The sequence below is a fragment of the Squalius cephalus genome (genome assembly GCF_949319135.1).
Source record: "Squalius cephalus genome assembly, chromosome: 3".
NCBI classification, from domain to species: Eukaryota; Metazoa; Chordata; class Actinopteri; order Cypriniformes; family Leuciscidae; genus Squalius; species Squalius cephalus.
In genome coordinates, this window is record NC_137124.1 from 14,459,267 (window position 1) to 14,473,374 (window position 14,108).

The following is a 14,108-nucleotide window of genomic DNA, read 5'->3' on the forward strand; positions in this document are numbered from 1 at the left end:
CATCACAGCGGCAGAAACGTCTCTTGACTTCATATCTGAATATTTCTGCCAACTTTGTCACATTTGTATCAACGCTTTTGTTGATATCTCCGCTCATTGTGATGTAACTGTACGGCTTTTAGTGTGCATATTCTCTCGCAGCTTGCTGTTGTGAGGCCTGCTTAAATGAAACTGGTAATTGTGTTCATTAATTAGTGTTTAATGTATTGTTATGGCTATCATAATCATCATAATCTATAGGGGATGCCCAAGAACTGAAGTGTGGAGATGTTATCACGACTCATGTTGCGTGATGATGATGTCATTTTTTATTATGATGTCACGTGTGACCAGGCGGTCAATGGCAAACCGTTTGGACATGTATTCCTTAAAACTTGCTAGTGTTTATTTTTGTTTTAGTTTTTGAAGAAAAGAAAAAAAATACTATTAGCCTACTTATTCCAATAATTACTAGTATCTATTTAATAGTAGTCACTAAGACTTATTCAGTACTAGTACTAATTCTGTCCTACAAGCGTATCCTATTGTTAATATCTACTAGCTATTGTTACTAGGAAATGTATACAATAATTATATAGTGTTTGTTGATATCACCTGTTCCATTCTGTGGTGAGATGTATTCCGATTGTTGTTTTTGTTACCTTTTCAAGTAGTTACCAGTATCAGTTCCATTAATACTTGTGGACTTGTCACGAGTATGTTTCCCAGTTGTCACTAGTAACATTTTTCATTTTATTAATGTGATTTCTTTTTTGAACGTTAGTAGTTTAACTACTAGTACTAGTTTTAGTTGTCACTAGTCACAGTTGGATCAACAATCTGTAAAAAAAATACGGATGAAAATGAATAAAACATTAGATAAACAAACAGATTTGGTGAAGTGCCATTACACAAACTTCATATTTCTAAGAGTCAGAATGATATGAATAAGAACCAGCTAAGCGTACACAAAACACTTAGTGAGTTCAATTTTATTGTGCTTGAAAACTGTGTCTCAAAGTGTAGAAGGATGCCTATATTAATATATTGATTAATCATTTTTATTAGAAACAATAGTTAACGTTGGCATGAAATTAAAATTTAAGCCCCACCCCTGCAGGCCCGTGTTCATCTGCCTCCACTTTTGAGTGCAACGCCCACATCTCACAATCCAATCAACAACCGATGCACAGAAGCAAGTCTCCGCCCCCTACAATTTTTTCTTTTTCGATAATCCGCTACTTTCGGGCTTATGGCACGATATGGTGGAAAAGATCTGTAACTACTTCTGTTTCATCACAATTTTAATAATTAGGCCACATTACGCAAATGCTGTTTACTGTGTAAGTGGTTCTTAATGACATAAAGGAAAAACAAATGTGCAATATGACACATTTGGCATCGGCAACAATATGGCATCGCTTAATGTTATAGAGTTAATGAATAAAGCCCAGCTGTTTTGCCTCTCAAAAAGACATCCCATTTTAACAGCTGGATAAACCCCCAACAGTAGACACATTCAGACTGTACAGTTTCAGTTCTGTGTGAGACTGTGAGAGTAGCCTTCTACGTTTAGCCATTCTGAGTTTAGTATCCTCTTTTTTTTAATAAAGACATTCAGTGTAGCATGTGTTTGTTTGGGAGAACTGTCAAATCCCTCTTTACTTGATTAATGTTTTGCCATAACTCAGGTAGTAGGTGTTTCTGCATCATTAGGCTTCAATGTTACTTCAACTGTACCTCAAATTAGTGGTCTGATGCTTTACTGTAATTCCTGTAATTTACAACTGCAGTCATCTGAAAACATAACATAAGCTTTGATTCATAACACTTCACAATCTGCAATCAGTTTACATCGCGTGCATAATATAGCTCGACTTGATCTAAAATCTGTAGTGTGTCATCCAAAAATTGAGATCAGGGAGTAAGATTTATGTTACATTATGATATTTTTTTCTTTTACATGTTTGGAAGAATTCTTGTCAGTCACAAACTCATGCCAGGGTGTTGCTATGCAGTTTCTAAGGTGCTTTGAGTGGTTTTAAAGTGTTGCTATGTCGGCTAATTGATATGGTGTCAACCTGAAAACTTAATATCAAGAACATCCAGGTAATCAAAAATACCTGAAACTAGAGGTGGACGATTAGTTTTTAATGTATGTTATTTAAAATAAGAACAATGAGGCAACTTACAAACAATAGGACAAATGAAATAAACAGTGCTTTACGTTTTTCAGGTAGGCCTACATTAGATCTATTTAACTGTAGCATTCAAGTAAGAAACGATACAAAAACTGAATAATCAAATGTAAAACTAAAACACTGCATATTCTTCACATGAATTAAATATACATTGATTCATAATAAAGCTACAAAAGTTATTCAGTCAAGAGCAGTGAGTGATTTTCTCTTTATCTTGTTGTTTGACAGACAGCAGCAGGTTTACTGTATTAGGCTGCTGTCACTTTAAAGGGGGGGGGGGGGGGGGGGGTGAAATGCTCATTTTCACTCAATCTCCTGTTAATCTTGAGTACCTATAGAGTAGTATTGCATCCTTCATATCTCCAAAAAGTCTTTAGTTTTATTATATTTATAACAGAAAAGATAGGCTGTACTGAGTCTTTCCGGAAAAAAACGAGCGTCTGGAGGCGGGTCGTGTGGGCGAAGCCAGAGCCATAGAGAGAATCCGTCGATCTGGGCTTTGTTTATAAAACATTCATCGTCGAAATGCAGGGAACAAACAGCATCCACTGTTCCTAACGCTGGGTTCTTTGGTAAGCTTTCCCTCACATCCAAAAACACACTTTGGAGACACTATGCAGCGCTGCCGATGATTTCCTGTTGAAGCGTGTTGATGTGCGCGGTCTCGCTCTCCTCTGGTCGACGTGTGCGCGGCCGCGCTTTTCCGGGAGAAATGCTCATATAAGGAGTTCCACTCTGGTCTACGTCATTAGATCCACGGTCGAAAAAAAACCAGCCGAAACTTGTACCAACCCGGAAGTAAGATTTTCGGCACAGAAATTCTCCGTTATTCGTCCAAAATATTTTAAAAAAACTTTGGCCATGTTAAGCATGAGAATCCATCTCTTTAACACTGTAAACAGCTCTGAATACATGAAACACCATTGTACCCCCCCTTTAAGACCTAATGCACAGATCCTATTGACATTCATCTGATTTCTTTCCCAACTGTTTACCTTCACTTAAGACAAAACCAACTGTGTTTACATGAATACTCACCAAGACAGGAATTTTGACACAACTGTGTGTGTATTTGACTGTTCGACTGTAATAAACCACGAAAGAGAACTGAATTCGGGATCGCGCACTGTCTGAGAGGCGGCTTTCTGTGCATACGCGTGTACCGCAATGAGTTGGTTTCCATCAGTTTAATAACTAGTGGCCGATATAAAGCTGATATAACTTCTAATCATATTACAGCATTTTTCACAAATAAATAAATTGTTTAGAAAAAATAATGAATAAAAAAGGAAGTAAAAACTGTAACCAGGGCACTCTGTAATCTGTTAAGTTTGTGCCCACTGGGGATCATATTAATAAAATCATATCAAAAAAAGACAAGGTAACACTAATTATACAGCACAGTGAAAATGACATGAATATGACAGTGGGAAACTACTTTGTTGGTTCTTTATAGTAGTAGTTTTATAGTTTTTGTGCAACTATGAATCAGAGATTTATTGTTTAAGCTATACGTTTATTCTCAGTAGCCTAGGCCTATTTCATATCAGGATATTGTTTAATCTTTTTGAGCTGTCTAGTCAATGTTGATGTATTTTGATACTCCTTGTTGGCCATTGTGCTTTGTTATGATAAGCCACATTATCGCACAAGCTAGATAATAATCATTCCAGTCATAAACTAAACAAAACAGAATTTTTTTGTGACATACATAGGCTCACCAACGCTAATCTCCAAATGTGGCTGTTGTTTCTCATTGTATTGTTTTGGAGCCCCACGCTGTGCCCACCAGCAGGTTTGCAGCAGTTTTTAAAAATATTATGACACTTGTCTTTTGGCATCTTTAAATGGATATTTTCCATTGTGTGCTGTAGAAAGCTGTTTGTATATAGAGTGTAGCTCAGTTTTTAATGTAATTTTAATGGGATGATTGCTGCTTGTGTACAAGGCCATGGTAATAAAGCCCTGTGTTTTAGTCTTTAATGACCAGCGCACTAGAACAGATTTTTGAATATGGATGAAAGCAACACATTTTAACCACCTACAGGATTTGTGATGGTAGAAATGCAAGAGAATCCAAACGCATGAAGGGAAATTTAGATATTCAGCTGAGATGTTGCTCAGTACCAATCTGTTAGTTTGGAGATGTAAGCAAGCACTTTAATTATGTATAAGTGGTGTTGAAGAAAATCATTTTGGTTATCCAAGTTCTGTTCCCTGCATGCATAGCTGGTATAGGCTACAGCATCAAAACTGCCTTGGTTGGCAGTTCAGTCTATTTCTTCTAATACAAAGTTCACTAGTTGTCATTAGTTGACATTGTTTAAACATATTTATAGCTGATAAGAACTGGGCAGGCTAGAGCTTGTTTATAATTTTCTTTTCTTTTCCCAAAGGCTCTATCCTCTCCATATTCATCAAATGACTGAATTAAATGCATCTTGTGTCAATGGCTCTTTTCAAGAGATTGTTTCACAGGAAAGCTGAACTCAACCTTAAAGAGTGAATGAGTTTTAGGAGGGATTTTTCCCAGTTAAGCAATACACCAGGATCAGAGTAACTTAGTAACCAGTTGTCAACATGAATCAGGGATAGGCATGTGTGATTTCATGAGCTTTATGTAAACCTGGCGAAAAGGCTCACTGCTGTTGAATCTATAAGTTAGGTGCAAAGGTTTTACTAGGTTTTACTTAAAATGTATTCATCCAGATTCGGGAAACCCTTCACATTTACACATGCAGATATTAGAGGAGATGGAAAAAAGAAGGAAAGATCACAAAGAATCAAAGTTCAAATTGTTCCCATATCCCCCCCGAGACCTAGGAATAGACGTCTGGCCTCTGTAGAGGACATTTTATTTTAGCGAATTTCTCTGGCAACATTAGCCTGGTCCTACCAGACTCTCGTACATTTCAGTTGTACAGAGAGTCTGGCCACTTTCCATTGACAAGCGTTAACTTCCTTGAAGGCAGATACTCTGTTGAAGTTTAAAACTATTGGATTTGCCCAGAGCCACTCTGGATCTGCCATAACCAATCGCTAACGTTTGGTCGTGACGTAACCCTACAACTCAAACAAGCGCACGACCTCAACGTCATCGTTCTCAGCCACTCCCCTCTGTTCGCTGATTGGACCGGTAAAAATGACTTGCGTAGGAGGGCGGAGCCAGGCTATGGCAACATAGCCTACATGCCAGTTTTAAGTCTGGATGTCTTTAAAAAATGACTGAATGACCAAATGCACAGAACTTATATATAAAATATGGTGATATTTGTAATTATCATTTAAATCTGACTAATTGTCAGAAATCAGCATCTCAGGAAAATGTTATGGGGTTTCAAATCAGAATATGGCATTCAGTTGTGAAACATGGCATCGATTTCATATATGACCTAGCCTATGTAGAGGACACCAGGACTTACATCATGGCATATCAGGCATTTTGGAGACACAACAAATGAATAGGGGAAAAAAATCGACATCAATATACATCTGCATCAAAAACACATTAATATGCAAATGACAGATGCATTGCATAGCATGGGAATCGCATTTATGGCCATGTTTACATTTACATGCATATTGCATAAAGTTAAATGGTATATTAAATCCTTCTGTTATATCTTTCATAACATAGTTGAGAATCATCTTTATAGTTTGGATAAAAAAAGCATGAAACCACTTTTACATTTACTCAGAGAACCATGTTTTGCTTTCATATTTCTTGGTTGGCTCCTTAATGCATGTCATGATACTTTCTAAGTAATTGTATGAAAACAGTTCATTCCACTGGTTCATTTCACAACTTAAAATATAAATATCAGGGTCAGGAGAACCTGAAACTAGCCGATTATACAGGCCTTCCTACAGCCGACTAGAGAAATTCAGGCAACTCACTGACTAGTTGGTTTTGTAGTTTCACACATGAATGGAAATGAAAATCTAATGGCTGCCTCTTTATGCTTTTACATGCATTTAGCAGATGCTTTTATCCAGAGCAATTTCAAAGAATTTTGTTTCTTCATTTTGCATTGAAAAGTGTCCGAGGAGATTGCAGCCTTATATACAATTTCTGGAGGTCATGCAGCAGTTATTTATCTTCTCCATACCAAAAGTATAAATGCAAACACAAATACAGTTTTTCAATATCAGCCAAGATGTCCTTTGCCGTTTATTACAGAGTCTTAAATTTGATAGTTGTCTTTTTTTTTGTGTGGCAGCAGAAAACCAAACTGCAAATTACAGAAAGTAGTGTTGAAGCATAATGTTTTCTTCAGCACAAATTAGTATCATAAACCAACTGTGAAATCCAGGACGCACGCTATGCAGGGAACACACAGTCCTCAGTTCCTCTCCACAGAAATGAGACCAACTGGTAGATGTTTACACAAGTCTTCAGCTCTGTTACTGCTACATTCATTATTGATTATGTCCTATCGATCCGAGCACCCACTCCTGTAGAGGAACATCATTCTTACGAGGCTGATCTATGTTTATTACTCACATTAGCTCACGGTCTGTTGGCACAGTAATAGTTTTACTGAAGATGGTTGAGACCAGACGTTACCAGAGTTATTGAATGGAATGTAAACCACTTATATGGCCCGCACAGTCTGTTTTGGATTGAAAAGTTGTTTTCTGCTCTGTCTTCAGTGCCTTATTCTGTGTACACACCAAAAGATAATCGGGCTGATTTTGGGCCGATTTCCCCCCTTCCAACAATCCTAGCTATGTCCCGATTATCTTGATGGTTCTACAGATTATTTTATCAGTTTTTCCCTTGGTGTGAGGTGTGTTAAGAGTGTCCGAACCTGCTCGGAAGAACGTCGGAGCCGCCCCGATCGAGAATCAGAAATCAGGATCAGAAATCCTGATGTGTGGGGGGAACCCCGAGGACAAACGCGCACATGCTCTGGAGATTATCACGCGAAACGAAACAATATCCAATCAGAAAGCGAGATGATGGAAGACGGAAGCATAACAAACGCAGTCATGGCGTTGACATGGCACATGAAATTGATGTGGACAGCAGAGATGGAGGGATGGAAAAAAAACTTTTTCTTTTTTTCCCATGAATTTTCTGTGAAAATCATTCCAAACACTATCTAGCAATTTCTTCCTGCATTTTCTGCCATGCTTATTCTGAAGTCTTGCAAGATTTTGCGAGATTTCCTGTGTTCACAGTCGAGACTCTGGTAAAAATCTGTTTGTGTGTGGTGTGCTGTCTTTGTCACATCATGACACACTATAGGAGCAAAACTGTTAAATCTAGGATTTTTTGTCCTCATGTTTGTGGTCTATCACATTTTGAAAATCTTATAAGATGTACAAAATCTTTTGGTGTGCACACAGCATTAGTCATGAGCATAAAACACTTTGAGAACCCTATGAACTATGTAACTGAATCGCTATTTGCATATTGTGATTAGTGCTACTAAACCTTAATATGTTGGTAGTAGTATTTGAAAAGTTGCATGAATGGTGTACAATGTTTGATGGATTTTCTAAGCATTCATACATGGTTTTTCAAATGTTATTTTCCACAAAGTGTAGAAAAATTATAAAAAAATAATTTTGGTTCACCCTCATGTTGTTCATGTTATTATGAACATGGCTATTGGAATATTAGCACACAAGTCATAGACTAGCCTACTTTTATTATAATTTTTATTTGCTTTTGCATATTTTGTGAAGCTCGAAAGTGTCAGTCAAGATCTGTTAAGTAATATTTTTATGCAATTTCATTTATTTAGCTACATGCTGAGGCTTAGGCCTAGGCCCTGTTTTCACCTGGTATTAAGATGCGTTTTGGTTGATCTGATCACAAGTAGACGAGGAAGACAAATTCCTGTTTAGTGTTTTAAATTAATCTGTCTCTTTTGTCCACTTTCAACCACTTATGTCCAGATTTCTTTGAGGGGAGGGTCTATGGGCTGGTAACTGTATGTTTTTTTTTTTCCAGATCTTTAGATCTAATAGACTAAATAAGCTCATGCAATTTACATATGAACGTGACTGGAGATGGCGGTAAAACATATGGAAAGCAGCAACTTTCGTCTCTGCTCTGACCACTCCGAACGCTGTGAGTGTATGTTAGAAATCAGGAATGGTGAACATTGTACTTGGTAAAAAAAAAATGTCTTGAAACTGAACTTGAGTCTTCAGCTGATGCTAGCATGCTTCCCATAACGTTTACACATTAGGTCAGTAGGCGGAGAGCAGGCGGTCTTTTTGGTGTTTTCGACTTCCATCCATCCAGATCCATCCATCCATCCATTGCAGTAAAGCATTATTTGTTAAACATACACATTAAGATGGTTATTTTTGTTGTTGTCTCGGACATCCTGGACATGTAAAAAAAAAAAAAAAAAAGAGTGTTTCTCATCAAGCACCCTGCTGTAACCGAAGTTACTTCACTTTCTCTAATGGCAGTTATATGAACTTTCCCCCCCGAGGGGAAGAGGCCCTCGCGTTTCACTCTGCCAGGCTGTTTAAGTAACTTTTAAAGGTAATCTTAAAAGGTTTATCCTTTCCTGAGGATCTTCATTTGATGGATAGGGTTATTTCAAGTTTTTGGCTCTCTGAACTCTTCATTGGTGAAGGTTTGCAAAAACAAGCCCCTTAAAAGTGCAACATAATAAACAGATATGGCAAAACTGTACCAAGGGAACAAATATTAACAATAACTAGTATTACCAATATCCTAAAACACTAAAAGTCAGGAAATGTAATTTATTATAAATAAAATAGTTCAATATAAAGTATTTAGATATTATGAATTGATTGATGAAGTAAAACAACATGGGATAATGTAATAATAATAAGAAAATAATAATTACAACTATGAGTTGTATTTAAAATCAATCAATTGTTGACAGAGGTTTTCTTATACATATAAGGCTTCAAGGCCTTATTCTTATACATAAGAATGGAAAAGGGCTTCAAGGAGAAATTTAATAAAAACCAAAAACAAGTTTAGAATCAAATCTAAAATCAAAATTCGATTTAAAATCAATTTTTCTTTTTCATTTTTATTCCAATTCTGAGATTCCAAAAGATTCTTACCCATAATATAATTTATATCACGGTATGTAAATAAATCCACGTAGCACTGTACTACCTAAAGTTATTGACACTTTAGAATGAAAAAGGTTTTACATTTGATTATTCAATTTTTGTAGTATTTTTTTACTGTGTTTAATAGGCCTACTCTTTCTGTGACAAAAAAAACTTGCATTGTATTTGTTCTCTTGTTTGTAGTTTGCTTTTGTTCATATTTTTAATAAAAAATAAATTAAAAAATAACTATATCGTGATCTTTATTTTTATCTATGTGTTTTTATATTGTTGCGTTAAAAAAGTGCTATATAAATACAATTTTACTTGCTTGTCATCACAGGATTAAATTATATATGAAATTATATAATTATATTTCAAATATATGAAAAAAAGTTATTTTAAATTTTAATAAAAGTTCAGAATAGTACTGTTTTACTGTATATTTGATCAAATAAATGCAGCTTTGGTGAGCATAAATTAGGCTACTTTCCAAAACAATTAAAAAAACTCACTGATCCCAAAGTTTGAATGAAAGTCTAGAAATTTTGCCCATTTAATTGTCAGTTATCTGTCAGCTATCTTCTAGTCAGCTATGAAAATTTGTTATTGCATCATGATTCAGTGTGAAATGTTTTCAAGTTGAACAAAAGTTGTTGTGCAATTCTGTTTTCATATTCAATTAGAGCTGCATGATTTATCGTTAAAAATATAGCGATCTTGATTCAAACACCCACGCAATATTTTTCCACAATGAAAACGATTCAGCTGTGTCTATTTAACCTTTGACAAGTACGACGATACAATCACAGTGAACATTCAAAACTGCGTAAGCGCTCCCGCTTCAAATAAAGATTGTGTCATTACACCAGTAGGTGGCGACAAGTGACTGTTAAAAAATGTGTCATTGAATCAGTAATGAAGTAATGAAACAGGTGAAGTCTTTTTTGAGTCATTGAATCATTCACAACAGATTATATATATTTTTAAAAAAAAACACAATTAATACTATTTTATTTTAAACCGATTGCAATACTTAATATTTTGTCAGAACCTCTAGTAAATTACATTTATTTTGTTTAGTTCGTGGGAGAATCGTGATTTCAATCTTTAAAAACACGTCATTCTCAATTTGTCCAGAATTGTGTATCTCTATATTCAGTTATCGCTGTCAGTTCTGAGTACTCAGGTAGTTGTGGGCATTCCTGCTAGTTGGCATGTTATTCTGGAACAGGTGGCATTTAGGAGTCTGTGTGGAGCGTTCATGTTTTTGTGACATTTTATTGAAACTGCATTGATGAATCAGTTCTTGAAAAGGTAGAATAGGAAATCATTTACCACCCCTCAAAAACAAACTAACAGAAAACACAGTTGTTGTTTATATTTGATTGTTTTCTTAGCTTTTTACCTGTAAAGGAAAGGGGCTCATCGCTTAGAGCTGTTCCATTGATCATGCCTCAGTATTGTCTTTATTCTCTGGGGAGGAAAAAGGTCAGAGCGCTCATGCTGGGAAACTCTTTCACAAACAACTGTATTTTTTACTCCGATACCCTGCAGGAAACTACACTTCTGAGAGAACACTGAGTCTTTGACTGTCTTTTCTCAGATGTTTGACATACGGAACTGTGTGTCCATTGATTCGAAGTACATTTTTGTTCATTTAAAGGCGTCATGAATTGAGAAATAACATTTTTCTTGATCTTTTGAAGAGGTCATTGTACTATAAAAACATTCTGTAATTTTCAGAACTCAAAATTCCTCGTTCATGTAGTCATACGTTCTTTGTCTCGTGTATTGCTGTTTATGCGTCAACTTCACATTGTTTCTCTTAGTAGCATGTTGTGCTGTGCGATATACCGGTTCATACCGATGGTGCGTGATGGTGAAGATGGATAGGTTAAACTGATAGCTGTCAAATTATATTACAGTGCTTCCCATACATTGGTTCACAATATCAACACAGCCTTTTGGACAATCTATTTGTGGTTGGCATTGACATCGTTGAATAAACATGAACACGGCACGTAATTCAAAGTCAAAAACGTGGCGCGGTTGTTTTTATTTATGTAGCCTAATATTATCTTTGAAGGGACCTGTCTTTAGGAAAGTTTCGATATTATTTTCATTCATCAATATTTCTTAATCTTTCCTGCTAAAGCAGCGTTTATGAGCGCTGCTTTGTGTACAGCCGTTACCGGGGAAACCTCTATTTCTGCCGTTTATTTCTGCCGCTGAAGCGCCTCCTACTGGCACCTCTTTGTAAACAGCCTTGCAAACCTGTATTAATACTAGTGTGGATTTTTTCTACAGTATTCACTCATGACAGCAAAATAGGGCATTCTAAGGCAATCTACTGCAGTATTTCCCCTCTCAATCAGTAGAAAATGTGGTTAACACCCAGTCATGCTTGGGGAAAAGAAAATACCGTCATATACCGTGAAACCGGTATAATTGTGAAAAATACCGTGATATGTATTTTTGGTCATACCACCCAGCATTAGTAGCATGAAAATAATCTGTTATTTAAATTGTGATTAAATGATATATAGAACGTGGTCAAATAATTCTCCCAATAATTGCTGGAGCTGTCAATCACACAGCGCGAACTCGTATCAGTGACTCTGGCCAAAATTCCCTTTATAATCAATGATGCTGTTTACACTGTACAATTAACCTTTAATTTAGCTTACATCGTGTTTGCACTGTTAGATATGATGACAGCATTGTCAAGTGCAGAAATCGAGTTGCACTGACGAGATCACTGCATTCATACGCTCAACAGACATGTCTGCCAATGGGGACAGAATTCTATAGATCTAACAAGCCGTAAATGACAAAATTATTCGGTTGTATTCATTATTCAGTAAGTCCTCATACAATCTGTGAGCAATTCATCAGTGCACATAAATCTAAAGTAAAATATCTGTCTTCCATCAAATGTAATAAACTTGTTAAAAAATTTTTAAATTGAATATCCTGTTTCACTTGGATATATGTCACATTATGGACGTGTAATGGATTGAGTCAGGATGATAATCTCCTCTAGATGAGTCACACCACACAGACGTCAAGTTGATTTCACACTTGCTGCTTATTTATCATCATGTGCAGTGATAATAAAACACTACTGGATCCGTAATGGAGTCACAGTTTCCTGCTGCCTTCAGTGACTGTTATTATCACAGGCACAGCTGTGCTCAGTGATCATTATCACCACCAGTAGACTTCCAGAAGCCTGTTGTTTCTATTGTATGTAATAGTTTGTAGTGAAACTCAGCCTCAGGTTTCAAAGCTCAATTCATTCTTTAACTGGCAAATGTCAACAAGGAATTAAAGGAAGATTGCAGGTTATTTTCTGTTTCAGGACTATGGATCGTATCTGTGGCCTGCTTAGTAACTTTGTACACATTATTAATGTGCTACTGTAAACCCACTTGTCTTTTGTTTTTACAAACTGATGGACGACTCAAAATTATACTAATTACTATGAGGTGCAGATGCAGTAAACACATTAAGTTGAAAATAACCCTTTAATAGCAGCATTTATAGTCAGCGAGAAATTACAGTCTGTGGGTGTTTACATGACCAGAGAGTCATACATAGATAAATAATTAGAAATAATTTTTTATTAATCAAATATCAGCAGCATTTCAAATCATCAATCAAATAAACATTTCAACTATAATTTCTAGAGAAATTTCTGCATAATACAGGTGTTAGCTGTATTTAAATGGTGGGAAATGGGAAACATGGTGTGGTGCTTTTGTTTTAAATGCACAATAATTTGGGCACCTCTGAGGAGAAAAAAGCCATTTAAACCAAAGACGTTAACTATAGTATGTTACAAATTTTTAAGTTTTACGATTTCGTATAAATCCAAACAGTCATGCTTAAAGATGGCCATCTTTAAATAAATACACAAAAGCCATAGCATTGAAATTAGACGCATATGTAGGCTATGCTTTCACACTTTATTTGCCTCTATTTTAGAACACTAGATGATTATCTAATCAAAATAACAAAATATGTATTACAGTGATGATAAAAAAAGAACTGAAATTTCTGATTTGATTAAATGTTTCTGTCGGCTGCGTGACAATAGTTTGCTTTCTCATGATGCTAGCTTTAAATATGGAAATTCGCTGCATAACGAAAGCATAAAAGTGACCAGCTGGATATAAACCAATGCAAATAGATTGTAACGATCGTGACATTAAACATTTGGGTCGGACTTGCGTGTGTTTTTGTCACACATAATGTTGTTCTCCACTAATGCAGCTTCTAGTCAACAAATTATATACCATATCATTTTATGAAAACACGTACAGAAGTGTACTGTTTACATACCGTTTCATTGTCTTTTTAAAATCCGCATCTGAAGTGTCCCTCTTTGTCAGCCTCAGACGCTAATATAGTTATCATTTTGGTTATCATTTGTTTTCTGTGGAATTTTCGTGCAGTGTTTGTGCACAATGAAACCATTGATGTTTATAAAAATAAAGATAAAAAAAAGGTAAATTTTGATTTCAGGCTGAGTTTAATCATTTTAACATTTATGTGTTTGAGTAGTGAGAGTGTCATTGAGTAGTGTAAGTCAAAGCAATACTGCCATATGGGGCTAATTTCCTTTGTGTGTTATGGCTAAATTTAGCCTGACCTAGTTGGTTGCTAGTGAGTGGAGTTCGAGGAAGCCACAGAGACTGACAAGATCATGGGTATCTTGGGTAGGAAGCTGATTTCAGGGACTGTTTCCAGCTGTTATTGTTATTTAGTATCAAAAACTGATTTGAAATTTTCCATGCTTATTATTTAATAGCATGTGGTGTAATCTTATGGAACATCATGAACTTGTTTATATACTATGATAATATA

General features: G+C 35.8%; 1 protein-coding gene across 2 annotated transcripts in view; it reads left to right on the plus strand.

Moving 5' to 3' along the window:
• Positions 1-14,108, plus strand: part of sh3gl3a (SH3-domain GRB2-like 3a) — a 38,458-nt gene that overhangs the window by 374 nt on the left and 23,976 nt on the right. The gene's annotated exons all lie outside the window — the stretch shown is intronic.